The sequence below is a fragment of the Canis lupus genome, chromosome 12 (assembly GCF_048164855.1).
Source record: "Canis lupus baileyi chromosome 12, mCanLup2.hap1, whole genome shotgun sequence".
In the NCBI taxonomy this organism is placed as follows: Eukaryota; Metazoa; Chordata; class Mammalia; order Carnivora; family Canidae; genus Canis; species Canis lupus.
This window is the reverse complement of record NC_132849.1, coordinates 27,497,990-27,512,704: the sequence shown is the minus strand read 5'-3', so window position 1 is coordinate 27,512,704 and position 14,715 is coordinate 27,497,990. Positions and strand designations below refer to the sequence as shown.

The 14,715-nt window shown below is 42.5% G+C and overlaps 1 long non-coding RNA gene across 3 annotated transcripts in view; it reads right to left on the bottom strand.

Annotated features, from left to right (window-relative positions):
* Nucleotides 1-10,641: 10,641 nt before the first annotated feature.
* The window catches only part of LOC140601362 (uncharacterized), a 30,409-nt gene continuing 26,335 nt past the window's right edge, over nt 10,642-14,715 (bottom strand). For 2 of the 3 annotated variants that reach the window (XR_012004375.1, XR_012004376.1), the window contains 2 exons: nt 12,140-12,207; nt 10,642-10,874 (listed from right to left, as the gene is read on the bottom strand). This is a non-coding gene — a long non-coding RNA (uncharacterized lncRNA). Of the gene's footprint in view, nt 10,875-12,139; nt 12,208-12,777; nt 14,167-14,715 lie in introns of those variants that run through there. The other variant, XR_012004377.1, reaches the window with a different exon arrangement.

Here is a 14,715-nt window from a genome sequence, read left to right as displayed (position 1 = left end):
AGTATCTCTCTCCTGGCTATAATGTAGAGCTCTTTAGGTTTTCAAATTAAGCTTAAACTTTTAGCTTCCCTTCTCCCACTTTGGAAACTCTCAATTTCTTCAACTGTTCTTCCACAGGGCACTTTGCCTAGAGATTCCTGCCAGTTTTGACTGGTTCTTAATGGTATTCCCTCAGCCTTGATTCTCCTTTGAAGTGGGGTCTACTTAGTGTAGTGTGGTCCAGACACAAGTGGGTAGATGGTTATCAGCCCCTGTGAAATGACTTGGTGGAAATGGTGTTTCATGAAGATGAGTCAGGCCTCAATGTTCAGGATGGATAGGAATGGTTAGACTGGGGGCAGGTAAGACCTCACTCCTTGGCAGGAGTCCAGGCATAAGAGCTGGATCAGGGTGATGCTAGGTCAGTAGATGAGTAGAAAAGAGAGAATCCAGGGGACACCTGAAAGCTTTGATGAATGAAGGAAGAGATAATGATGACTCTTAAGTTTTCCAATCCAAGAGTCCTGGGAAGGGCAGCTGGCAATAGACAGTGATACTGAACAGGCCACAAGAACAGGGAACCTATGCCAAGGTGCCCTAGAAGTGGCTGCAAACGCGCCCAGAGCCCAAGAGAGTGGTTAGATTAGAGAGATTGACTTGGAGCCTTGAAAGGCAGGAACTTTTGTAGGGAGTGAAAATACACAGAGAAGGAATGAGCCATCAAGAAAGACATCCATAGAAAGTCTACAGTGTGCAGAATGGAGAAACAAAAGGCACCCATGAGGGAGACAAAGCAATGAGCTGTCAGAAGTAGAGCAGTGTTGAGGATGACAAAGGAATAGAGGGTTTCCAGAGAGAGTGGTCAGTGATATCAAATGCTTGGGAGAACAAAGAAAACGAGGCCACCCAGTTTCCCCAGGAGGAGAAGGGGGATCAGCTTCAGTAGGATGGTGGGAGCCAACACAATACTGGAGGAGATTCAGAAGGGACCGTGTGTCTGGTTAATCTCCCCAAAGTCCACCCTGGAAGGGCTGAATTTCCCCCAGTCCCCTCAGCTCACTACTGGCCCCACTATCTACCTTCTTACCTTCTCACCCCATTCCTGGTGGCCAAATCAGCCAGCCAGAGTTAGTGGTCTCTTCAGGTGGCATGGCTGGGTCATTTCCCCAGGGCAGGAAGCCAGGTAGTCTCACTGTTGGGTACTGTCCCTCAGAGGGGCTAGGCCACCTCAGACTGCCCAGCCCTCCTGGGAGAACAGCAAGAGCTGACACAAACACTGGTGCAAGGGAAAGGCTAAAGTACCGCTCTGGCAATGGCAGCCTCGGAGGCCCCGGGGACACAGCTGAACTGCCCCCATATTTTCCTTGACATCTCAATGCTGTGGTTTCAAGAGGGCAGAGGGTGAGTTCAGAGAAATTCTATATCTATCTCTTACTGGTCAGCCCTTTCCCTACCAGGACTCTCCAATTTGGCCCTGCCCTCTCCCAGCTCTGCATCCTCCTGCAGCCCCCACACCCTACACCTGGTGCCTCCCATGAATGCCCTACTCCTATTCCTCTCACCACTGAGAAGCCGTATCTCCCTTGTCTGTCAGCTTCTTAATACCCAGGAGCTCACCCCAGGCTCCACCAGGGGCAAATGTATCCACTGAAGATAAGGGGCTCTTTTCAACTTTCTCAGCAGAGACCCCAGAAGTCTAGCAACGAGGGAGACAGGTTATGCCAACCCTGCTTCTCCCAAGATGCACTGAGAGCCTGGGAACCAGGAGGGAGGGAGGAGGCTCAGCTGAGGAGCTCAGGATTTAATTCTATGCATCATTAAGTAGTCCTCTGAAAGTAGTGTCCCCCTATACATCATCCATGCTTAGTAAACAGCACGCTGACATTACATTAGCGGCTGGAAATGAATTTTCTCTTTTATAGGGAAATTGAGAATCCGCCAAGAAGAAAGAAAGAAAGAAGAAAAAAAAAACCTCAAAACCAATTATCTAGGCATTTATGAGTTCCACCCTGGTCCCTCTCTCTCTCCTCTCTCACTCAGATGCAAAGAAGCATTTAATATTTAATATATTAAGAAAAGAAAGAAACTTTGATAGATTGTGTGGAATCTGGCATTAATTCCCTCTGCCCCTCCTTACTTCCTCATTCTCCCCTCCCGAAAACCCGAGCTTGGTTCTAGCTGACATTTAAATAGATTAAGGTGTTCAGATTTTCTTAATAGTGTTGACATTTTGGAAATATTTCTGGCTTTCCCCCCCTCCTCGAAATAATAATAATAAATAAATATTGGAATGGATCTTCCCCTCCACTCGACAGGCAGGCTGTGGCTCTGTCCTGTTCTCCAGCACAGACACAATTTACATTTTCCATTCCTATTTATAAGATTAAGGACAGAAAGAAGTCAAAGTCTTCCTCAGAAGACAAGGAGCCAAGTGTGGGAGTAGGGGATGACTGGTCAGGGAGGAATTTTGCTGATCATTAAGTTACTTCCTGGGGTCTCCAACCCCTTCCCCTCTTCCTGGAACTTGGGGAGACTGTCTGCCTCTCTCCTGGTTCCTTTTTTTCTACCCCTGGCTTGATGGTCCTTCCTTTGTGTGGTCTCACTGTCCTTCCTTTAGGTAATGTGTGGTTTGCTTTATCTGCAGACTTGTCCTCGCTTGCCAGACAGATGTACCTAAGAATTCTCTCCCATTTGGAAACATAGCCTTGTGGTCTAATGGTGAACACAGAGAGAAGGGACTGGATTTGGCTTTATTTGTCTACTCTTCCTTTGAATTATTTGGGTAGCCTCTCTTGCGCTCTGATGCCTTGTGTTCCCATGTCTAGACACCAAGGTCCCACGAGTGTGGGTCTATGTCTACTTTACCTCTGTATCCCAGCTCCTAGCACAAAGCTTGTACATAGTAGCAAATGTTTATTTAGTGGAAGGCAGGTGGAAAGGAAAGGAAGGCAAAGTAGAGGGAAGGAAGAGTAAAAGTAAAAAAGAAAGATCACCAGCAGTTGGAAGTCTTCACTAGTTGACATTCTCAAAGCCTCAATGTTCTATGTGGTCTCCAAACAAACTCAATCAGGAGACATATGGAGTTGGATAATGCCTACTCATCTCTGTGATAACTTTTGCTCACAAATTTCCCGTGATCTAATGGCAGTCCTTCTTTGCCCTCAAAGTAGGTAGAAATACTTGTGGACAACCCAATGTTTCTTAGAGATGTCTTTATGAGTAGCAACTAGAAGAAAATCAAATTGATGGCCCTGGAGACTAACCTCTTCTCTAACACCTAGTACAGTTTACTTTATCTCTCAAGACTCCATTTTTTCATATAGAAAATGGAGTGATAATCCTGATCTGAGGGCACTATTATGACTATTACAAGGATAACACAGGTTCACAGACTAAAAGAGTGTAAGCATACAGTGAGTGGTCAACAGGTTGTAACTTCTTGGTTGGTGTTGCTGTTGCTAGGCATTTTATCCAGCAGCTAAAAAGTAAGAGCTTTCACTGATCAGGCTGAACTAGCCAAGATCTGAGACTATCCCAAAAAGGGAGAAAGAAGATATTAATAGAAACTGTTGTGAGTTTTGGTCTCTTCCTCAAGTTCTGATTTTACATTTGAATGCAAATATTTGATATATAGATAAAATAAAGCAACTCGAATAGATTTTTAGGAATTTCCAGTAGTATCTGCTAGAAGAATTTTAAATGAGTTTTGATCACTGCAATAGAATTAATATGGGATTGATGCAGACAGAGCCTAGAGTGATGAGAGGCACGATTAATTCCTCCAAGGTTCACACTTCCCTGTGGATGACTTTTCCACCCTCCTCATTCACCTCCCTGCATTTCTGCACCTCTTCCTGGCTGTGTCACCTGCCTGTTTCCTCCATGTTGCACTGACAGGTTTTCCAGGGATACAGACCAAAGAAGAAAATTTCCTCTTAAATGTCCTACTTCCACAAAGATAGCTTTTATTTAATCTTCCAAAGATATCCCAATACAAACTTTATGGAGCCATTTCTCCCCTGGGCTGTGTATACCCTGCTAGGTATCTTATGTGCATCAGACTTGCTTGGCTTAGCAGGGGCCTCAGCAAGACTTCAGGGCTTGGTTTCAATTGCTTTTTTACATCTTAGTCATAATCAGCCTAGAGTCTACTCTGTATTTTTGCCCTTTCTTCTGATTTTGAGTTCCCTACTCTACCAATCTATTAATACTTGAGTTTTGCAGTGGTTCACTTTAGATTAACTACTTTTAATAGTCTGCATCTCAATGTCTGTTTCAAAAGAAGTATGTGTCCAGCACATGTGATCTGCCAGCTGCTGTAATAGGTGCAGGATTAACAGATGAATAAAACACATTTCCCTTTATCAAACTTACAGCCTTGAAGGACCCAGAGGGCTTCAAGCTTGCAAATCAGCAAACAGTGTCCATAATCAAAGTGCATTCAGAAAATTGAATCAGCTTTGATTGGGGAGCAGAGATCAGGGCAAGCCAAGGCGTAGGAAGGTCGAGAAAGAAGAGGTGATTCTCCAAGCTGATCGATGGCAGGAAGGTTGTGCTGAATTTGTATACTCATAGTACTCTTCCCTTTTAATGAACAGAGGTTCAATTAGGCTTATGTTAAAATTGAGGATCCTAGGGTGCCTGGGTGGTTCAGTCACTTAAGTGTCTGCCGTTGGCTCAGGTCATGATCCCAGGGTCTTAGAATCAAGTTCTTCATTGGGCTCCTTGCTCAGTAAAGAAACTGCTTCTCCCTCTGCCCCCATCCCCCTGCTCATGCTCTCTCTCACACACACATTCTCTCTCAAATAAACAAATAAACAAACAAACAAATAATAAATAAATAAATAAATAAATAAATAAATAAATAAATAAATAAAATCTTTTTAAAAATTAGAGGGTCCTAATTTTATCTGATTGAGTACATTCGGGAGATAAGACAAAGAAGGTTCTGGTTGCATATCTCGTCTTAGCTTCTGCTTCTTTCTCTAAATGACCCCCGAATCTCTATTACATACCTCCATCTTATTTGGACTTTGACTTGTCTACCTCATTCAGTATCCACCCGTCCAGCCACCCATCCCTCCATCAATCCTCCTCTATTCATTCCCTCATCAAGTTATTCTTATGCATCTGCAGGGCTCTAACTGCTATGCCAGGAGCTAGCCATATAGACTTCAAGAAGAGAAGCTTAGAGCTATTACTGGGTAGGAGTGTACCCAGAAGACTGCTCTCTCTGAATTATAATGATTACTTTTCCTGTTCTGGTTCCTCTACCAAACTTTTACTAACAACACAACTTAGACAGCATATGTAAGGTATAAAGACTGATATAATGAACAATAATATGAAGACTACACTACCTGAGAGACAGAACATTACCTGTAGAACCATTGGAGGCCCCAGGCTCCTTCCGCCCAGCGTAAGCAACCACTATCCCAAATCCTGGCCTCACTAGATCTTTTACTTTTCTTTATAGTTGGCCTCCAAATTATGTATTCCAAACAATAGATCATTCATTATTTTATATTTTTAAATTTTACATAAATTCTTGTGCAGTTTAGCTTCTTCTCATTTTGTTCAAGAATATGTGAGACTACTCCTGCGTGTTAATGTTTGCATCTATACTTTCTTCCCGTGGCTATATGCTATTCTAGTATAGGACTATACTACATTATTTATCCATTTTCCTGTTAGCAAACATTTGCTTTACTGATTTGTTTCCAGTATATTTTTCTATAGTAGCTATTCTACTATGGAGATTCTTTTCAATGTCTCTTGCTGCACAGGCTAACATCTTTTTAGGTTTTTTTGTGGTACATCTTAGGGGTATAAATTCAGTGTCACAGCATATGCAGATCTTCTAACGTAATAGTGATGCTGAATAGTTTTCCATGTGGCTGTGTCAATTTTCACTCCCATCAGCAATAAGAGTTGTCATCTCCATTTCTTCACCAACACTTGGTATTATCAGATTTTTAAATGGTGGGGTATGAAATTGTTTCTCATTGTGGTTTTAATTTTAATATTCCTGATTACCAGTGACGTGGAGTGAATTTTGTATGTTTATCGGCAGCTTGTATTTTCCTTTCTGAAATGAGTACTCATGATTTCTTTGGACTATTTCTGCTAAATTGTCTTTTTCTCACATTGTTGATTATGTGTTGCAAATATTTTCTCCCAGTTTGTGGCTTGTCTTTTTCATCTCCTTTATAGTGTATTTTGATGAACCCTGTTCTTAATTTCAACACATTCAAAATTAACAATCTTTTCTTTATGAGCTTTCTTTTTTATGTTGTATTTTAAAATAAAAGTATTTCTTATCCTGAGGTCATAAAGATATTCCCCTCACATTTACTTCTAAAGTTTTACAATTTACTCTTCACATTTAAATTATTAAGCCACTTTCAATTGATTTTGTGTATGCTGTGAAGTAGAATTCCAATTTAGTTTTTCTTTATGGTTGACCAACTGTCCCAGCAAGATTTGTTGAATAGTCTATTATTTCCTTGTTGATCTGTAATGTTGGTTGTGTTCTATATTAAGTGGTGTCCATGTACATGTGGATCTGCCTCTGGGTTCCATAGTCTGTTCCATGGGATTATTTGTTCTTTTCAGCCTTGCTGATGGACTAGAGGATTCAGTGAAGTTCTTATGTCAAAAAACGGAGAAGGAGCCCCAAATAATTCATTTAGTTCATTTAGTTTTCTTTATAGGACTGGTACAATAAAAATAATACGGGAGTTGAAAAGAAGGGTTAAAATCCTTCCTCTGACACTTATCTGACTTTGAGCACATTCTTAATCTTTTTCTGTCCTCAGTTTCTTCATCTATTAAATGGAAACAGTCATTTCAACGCAGAAGCTACATTGAGGATTAGATTACATTTTGTATTTAAAAGGATGGGGAAGTGCCTGGCATTTAGAATGGGCTCAGGGGATATATTTTTTAGCACTCTCAGACTAAGGCCACATGAATGTTTTCTGATAGCTCCAGTTCAAAGAGAGTCAAGTCTTGGGATTACCCCCTAACAAAATGAGACATAGGCCCCCAAACGAATGATTAGTTTCAGTTCGCCAAACTGTCTTCCCTAAACCTACTGACTTAGTTACAAATTTATTTTAGAAGGCATGGGGCTGTGAAGTTTCTCTGCTAAAAATGACCGAGGATAACTGGCAAATGGAGATTTGTTATGTATCACTGAGTTCAGAATGGTAGATGAAGAATCTCACGCAGGGGAAGTCATTGTCAAATACTTAAACTCATGGCTCTCAAGTCTAACTTGAAGAAAAGTTTCCTTACCATTTCTTGGCACTACAGTAATAATACCAAAATTTAGCACTTTATAATTTATAAGTACTTTTATATCATATGGTCCATTTTAGTGGATTGGTTCATCTTATTCTCATAATATCATAAGGTGGTCTGGGTAGGAAGTTGGCTCTGAAAGTCTGAAACAGGCTCGAGTTCACAGAGCAAGTAAGTGAGGTTGCCAGGATGTAAACCCACATTGGCCAACTCAAACTCTCATTACCACACAAATGGGAATCAAGATGTATGTGCTGGAACAGTTTCAAATATGTTGTCATATCATCCTCATATGTACATTTGTAGGTCAAATCGTACAGTTCAATTGGAGTTCAGAGAACATTGTCACTGACTGAGCTCAGACTTCTAGCAGAGTTGGAGTTGGGTATTCTTCCAAGCAACTGCCAAACTCTCTTACCTCATAAAAATTCAAGCAGCTTTAAGTATTATTTGTGCATGGATGGAAATATGTTCTGATGAGTTTCCCCTGATGCATTTGCTAGAAAGTTCCAGCTAGGACCAAGGTCCTCCAGGGATACATTGTTTTGGGGACAATGGTAAAGTTAGTTAGATACCTGCTTAGAGGCCAAGATGGTGCCAGGAGATCCAGGTCAGTTTTAGCAATCTCAAAGTTGTAGCCTGGACCTCTAGGCACTTGGTCTTAACCTGGCAGCATCTTGAGAGCAGTATTCTGGGAGCAAGGGGAGTTTGGCATTTGCCTGAAAGATATGCAAGTTCCTGAGGCTCTCCTTAGTTGCTGTTAATGAATCTTTAGTATCAACTTTAAGGAATTTTTGAATTTTTATAATTCTTCCTTTAAAAAAAGTATTCTCTGCTAGAAAAACTCAGTCGTTCATCTTCTGGACCTCCTTACCAACTCTAGATCTATCTTCCCTAGGTCACTCTTCACACACACAAATATTACTCTCCCTGCTTCCAGTCCCAAGCACACTAAGAACCTCTGTATCATCTCTAAGTTTTGATGTCTTCAGCCCCTTTCTCCAATATCTCCTATTATTATTCCCTTTTATTCCCTTTTAATTGAAATGCTTCTTCCTGACACTCTAGAAGATAATTCTATGGCTTGTCACACTCTTCTTGGTGTGATCTAGAACTCAGACCATGATCTCTCTTATTCTCTCTGTTATAGCCCAGACTCAAGGGGTTACATGCCTCTTCCTTGTAGATGACTTCCAAATCTTCATCACTTCAGTTCAACTATTTTTGGGAACTTTACTCTGCATCTCCAGATACCTATAAGAAGCCTTTGCTGTGATACCTTTGTGCTCTTTCTAAGCTTCCTTTTTCTCATAAATTATGACCCTTCCCATTTTTCTTTATCTAACAATGTGCTACCATTCTACAACAATCAAGAGTCATCTTTGATCTCTCCCTTCTTCTTCCTTCTTTCTTACTCAGTAATCAAATCTTATCCATTCCTCCCTTCATAACCTCTCTTCCCATCTTTACTGACAGGATTTTGATCTAGCCTTCCAGAATCATGTTCCAGTAGTGTCCTGACTTGATTTCTCATGGACAGTTTCATTGCTCTGTTGACTGATCACATCCCTTCTCCAGGTCAGAATGGATCTTCTTCCAGTTTCTTGGGGGTGGAGGGAGGAGGGAGTGGTTTCCAGACCTAGTAACAGGACTTGATTTTATCCAAAACATTTAACACTAGAGTTTCTCAGTTCTGTAGCTACTTTCACCACCAGACTTGCACATGTGTGTAATTCTGGGTTCAACACTCTGTAGGAATCTTCTCAGACTACCATTTCCATGGAGCCCCTTTTATCCCTTGGTTTCTGTGTGGCCTCTTCACTCTTTGGTTGCTCATTCTGCCATGCGTGGGCACTGTCCTAATTCATCTTGTACATCTTATACATTCTACCCATTCTCTGGCCATGCAAAATGCCTGCCCCGAGTCACCTCTAGGTTCTTTAACACAGTGGCACTCAACTAAGCTTAGTGAAGTTAATGAATGTATTATTATTTCTCAGAATACAAGAGAACATTGGAGTTGGGCTCCTTTGGACCTCTGTGAACTTAATCTGTTTCCCTTGATTCTTTTGATGTTGTCAGATAAATTGTCCCTTCATTTCTCATTGATTCCCTTTCTACAATTATGTGTTCAGTCTTCTCAGTCTCCTTAGCCTCTAACTCTTCCCAACAGCTCACTTCTCTGCTTCCCTTTTAGGCCACAGCCTTGGTTTATACCTTGCTAAACTTCATGGTGCACAGTGCAAAAGGTTGCAAGCAAAAAGTTGGAAGAAAGAGTCTAGAAGTCAGAAAACGTTATGCCTTTTTCAGACTTGGGAAAGCCATTTACCTTATCTGAACTTCTGTTGTCTTACATGTAAACTGGAAATAGTAACACCTCCTTCCCAGGATTGTTATGTGATGTAATGAAATAATGAACATGGAAAAAGCTAGCACACCATAAAGCACCAAGTGAGGGTTATTATAAGCTCCCTCTTCTGTACCTTCAGATCTTCCAGTAGTTCTGTCTCCAAGCCCAAGTTGCTCCTATACCTTCCCTATGGTGGCTCCTTCCATCTTACACTGTCTCCAACAACTTCAATCTTGAGCTTCTCATTCACTTTTTCCTCTCTGTTGAAACACACCCCTGTCCCCAACTCCTAGGCATGTAAACAACCTTTTACTTGGCCTTGTTGCCTGATCTACCTCCTGACAGCCACCGTCATCTTCCCTTTCCTTTTGTAACAGGGAAGTGACAGTGAGCTGTCACCCTGCTGGCTCACTGCCTGCTCTTCCATAACTCTTGGATTTCTTCCCACCTGCTCTCGCGGGCAGATCCTCACACTTGTCCATTTTCTCAGTCTTCATTCTCTTTAGCCCTTCTGCACAATGTCACATTTTGAGTCACTCTCTTGCTTCTTTAAACTTCCTCTTCTCTCAGTTTTCAGGGCACTTTGAACTTTTACTAGAATGCGCCTTTCTAAGCCTTTACCAACAAGGTGTTTCCTGTCTCCTTCTCTGACCCAGTATCACTCTTGTCTCCCTCTAAGTGGATTTTCTGCAGGTCTAGTCTTCTGGTTGCTCTATCTCCACCAAGGAGCCATAACTTCTCTTTACTGTACACTGGTTGAACCACACCTGAAGTATTGTGTTTACATCTAAGTTTCCCTTTCTATGAGAATTATCACAAGCTCAGGGATGTTCGGTAGAGGGTGACCAAGATGGTGAGGGAGCTAGAAACAGCTCATCTTATGGAACTCTTGAGAGAATACATATGGAGATATATATATATATCTATATATATCTATATATATCCTACAGACAAGAAAATGCAGAGGAAACATAATCCTCATTGTCTTAATATATTTTAAAGGGCATGAAAAAAGAGCTTCCATCTACTGACTTAGATCCCTCTACAAAATAGAATTAGACAGAAATTACAGACCAGGCAGGTATGGAATTCCTAGCAAGAAATACCTTCTGGTCTTGTGAAGGCATTAAGAGCACTGGCTCTGCAGTAAGATGACATGGATTCAAATCTTAGTACTGCCTCTTCTTAGCTGTATGATCTTGAGCAAGATATTTTATTTTTCCGTGCCTTCTTTCACCATCTGTAAAATGAAAGTAGATAATGGTAGTCATTGTAATAAAGATTCATTATTCCCTTTGCTAGATATTGTATAGAGTTGTAGACACAATCACCCTTAATGATGACTCACAACATAGGAGAGGTAGATGCACACACAGGTCATTAAAATACAAAGTAGATCACTGAGATAGAGGAACCAAATATAAGGGGAAAGAGAAAGAGAAATGTAGCTGGAGGGATTGAGGATTGCTCGAGGAGGCAGAAGCAGTGCAAGTAAAGACCTGAGGATGAGAGGAGGAAGGGCATCTTTGAGAATTGGCAAATGCCCCCAACAAGTCCACCTTGGAAGCCTTCGCTGTGAAGCCAAACTACAGTGTTTGTCTTTTTCTAAACTTCTACAGCATATTCTTCATGCTGCCAATCATCTTTCTGTGTTAGGGGAGGGGATTTTTCAGCCTGCTCTGCAAATAAAGATATAACCCAATAGGATCTGAGCCCAAGAGCCAGCTATTTGGTCCAAGGAGCAGATGGTGGAGGCCCAGATTATGGCCCAAAGAACGGGTGCTCAAGAATCTGTATACTGACCAAGAAGTGACCCAGGGGAAGAGGAGGTCCAAAGAAGGCAGGGGTGGTCCTCCATTGGGGCAGCTGGAATGTATCTACACAGGTGTCCTTTCATGTTCATTGTCTAGGGCAGACCCATGTAGACAGTGGGGTCCCAGTGAATGAGTGAATGAATGAATAAATGGCATGAACGAACGTATGGCACAAAATAGTCTGTCATGTAGGTTATAGTATATTTTACATATAATTTAGATCAATATGATGTGCAGACATTTGAAGAACCTGCATTTGAAGAACCACTTGCTGCTTTCTGGTGAAGTGCTCAGCAATCCACACACATTGTTGAATGTCTAAGAAAATAATTTCTTTGCGTTCTGATGTTGTAAAATATTGTTTGGATTAAAAGGGCAGGAACAAATTGATGGATCTGAAATTTTTTTTCTTTTGGCTTGGAGATGACAGGGCAATCCATCAGACAACTTCCTTGGCTCCCTGTGACATTTCAAGCTCAAATGTTATAGCTTTCTTATTTTTTCTTTTCTCTTTTTTTTCACCCCCTGGCTCTCTATTGAACTGTGCCTTTAGGAAATGCATCCCGTAGATGTGGCTTTTTTGACACTTGTCATATGGCAGGCACTCAGTTGAGGCCTGTTGAATGGTGGCTGGGCAAACTGGGTCTAGCTTAACAGGTCATGCTAAAGTTGAGCTAACTTCTTAATTCACCTGTGATGCTGTCTCCAGCTGTGTCTTAGAACATCCAACAAGGAATTCTTGCAAAACAGAGTAGGCCCCTGGAAAATGGATAAAGAGGCAAGTATCTGTATAATGTGATTTCAGCAGTTAGACTGTGTGCAAAGAGAAAATATTACAAGTTAAAATGTTTGAGGTGCCTGGGAGGTTCTGTGGTTGAGCATCTGCCTTTGGCTCAGGTTGTGATCCTGGAGTCCTGGGATCAAGTCCCACATCAGGCTCCCCATGGGGAACCTGCTTCTCTCTCTGCCTGTATCTCCTCCTCTCTCTCTGTGTCTCTCATGAATAAATAAAATCTTAAAAAATAAAAAAGACCTTAGAATGCTTGCCCTCTTCACTTGTTTCTGCTATCATGCATAATGTGAACCTAGAAAGGTTGCTTATCCTCTCCCACCTGCAGCTTCTCTACCTTTGAGCCAGAGAAATGAAGTATCAGAATAAAATGAGTTAATGACTATGGATAAACTGTGAAAATACAAACCATGATTTGATGATACACACCCTCTGTATTAGTTATCGACTACTGTATACAGAAAATAAGCCCCATGCTTAGTGAATTCAGATATCAATTTTTTATTATCTCACTGTTTTTGCAAATCAAGAATCTTGGAGTGACATTGCTGGGAGGTTCAGACTCACAGTCTCTCAACACGTTGGCTGGGGCTGCATCATCTGAAGACTTTACTAGGGATGGAGTGTCTGTTTTTAAGATGGTTCATTCACATGGCTATTGGCATCAGTTTCTTGCTGGCTGTTGGCAGGAGGCTGCAATTCTTCACCACATGGGTCTCTCCATGGGACCACTTGAGTGTCCTTAGGCCATGGCAGCCAGCTCTCTGCAGTGAGTGATCCAAGGCAGCATTGCAATATGCTTTATGCCTAGGCTCAACGGATACAAATTGTGATTTCCTCAACATCCTCTGGATTACATGGGTCAGCACTAGTAAGTCTGGGAGGGGGACAACACAAAGGCCGGAATTCCAAGAGACTATCTTTAAGGCTGACATCCACACAGTCCGTCAGGTTAAATGGTTCCTCTGGGAAATGAGGAATATAGCTGATTATCTCCAAGGTCTCTGCTCTGCAACCACATTGCTGCTTGCTCCAAATAGCTCTTTGGCAAGCCTACTAGGCAGCTCCTTCCCTCTCCCATCTAGCTTAAAATTCGTGCTATCCTTGTCAACCCGTTCCATACTAACACTTCAGTTTCAGTCTCTTTGGGGCATATGAAAATCACCATGTGTTGCATCTGAGGGACATTTCTGGAGCTCTTCATGCTGGGTTGCATGGATTTGCCACTTACAGGTGCCAACCATTGCAGTCGTTTAGTGTCACCACATCCTTATTTGTGCGAGATGGAGCCCCTGCCCTGAGAGCCAGTGAGGAAGTGAATGATGTTGGTAGTGAGGGGGAGGAGGAGGGCCACGGTCTCCAGCTCTGACAGTTGGCCTCACATTTTTGTATTTTGCAAAACGTGTCTGTTTCTGGGCTCTCGCTTGGAGTCTGTTGACTCTTAGGGAAACAGAGCTAGCATAGTTTCTGCCACTTTGCGGATTGAACAACTAAGGTTCAGGAAGTCTTAACAGAGCATTTGCTAGAAGAAGGGACATAGGAGGATAAAATATTGGGTGGTTCAAATGTGGAATTTGGCTTGAAATGTCTTGGTGTCTGGCGCATATTAAGCGAGGTTAATGAACTTCTTTGACTAGAGCTTCCAAGACAATTAATTGGTCACAGAACAAGATCTAATATATGGATTATTATGCTTTATCTTCAGATTTCTCCACTCCTTCCAGCTCTTGAGCTGTTTTCTATCTTCTTGGTCCCAGATGCCCTGGGACCATCATGGCCCTCAAGACTTCAAGGTCTTGAGACTTCAAGGCCATCCTCATCAGCCTTGTGGATGCCAATGGCCTGGCTGTGCCCAGCTTCAAGGCCCCACGAGCTGACTGGGAACTGCTTCTAGTGGGGAGAATTCTGACTGAGGGTTCCATGAGCCCCTGGGAAAAGAGAGGGAGGAGCGCCAACAGTGTGGGCTGCACCATCCTTCAGCAGAAGCACTGGGAAGCATAGTCTGCCCATCCAAACAGACCTCCATATTCTATTTCCAGAACATCCTGGAGCCTAGATTTGCCTTAATGGCTGGCTCCTTAGCCCTAAAGTAGGAATTATGGGTGAAGGCACCTTCGGACTAACTCCCAGGGCCCCGGTGTTGGCTGGGTCCTTTGTTGGAGCCCACAGGCCGTCCCCACCCTGCCAGCTCCAGCTCGTACCACGGACCAAAGTGAACTCTCCTCCCCACTCGAAGTCCCTTAGAAGATTGCCAAGAGTGAGGTTCCCTGAGGCCGGCACACCCCACATGGCCCGAGCCCTGGGAGCAGCTGCTTCTCCCACCTTATCTTCCCTCTGCCTCCATGGAAACCTGAGAAAGACGGAAAGGGGGAAGTGGCCCAGTTTCCCAACACAAATAACCCCACAGAGCTTTCTCAGCAGTGACCCTTAGCCTGTTGTGTCAGCCTCAGGCTGCAGGAGGAAGGAAATAGACCTTC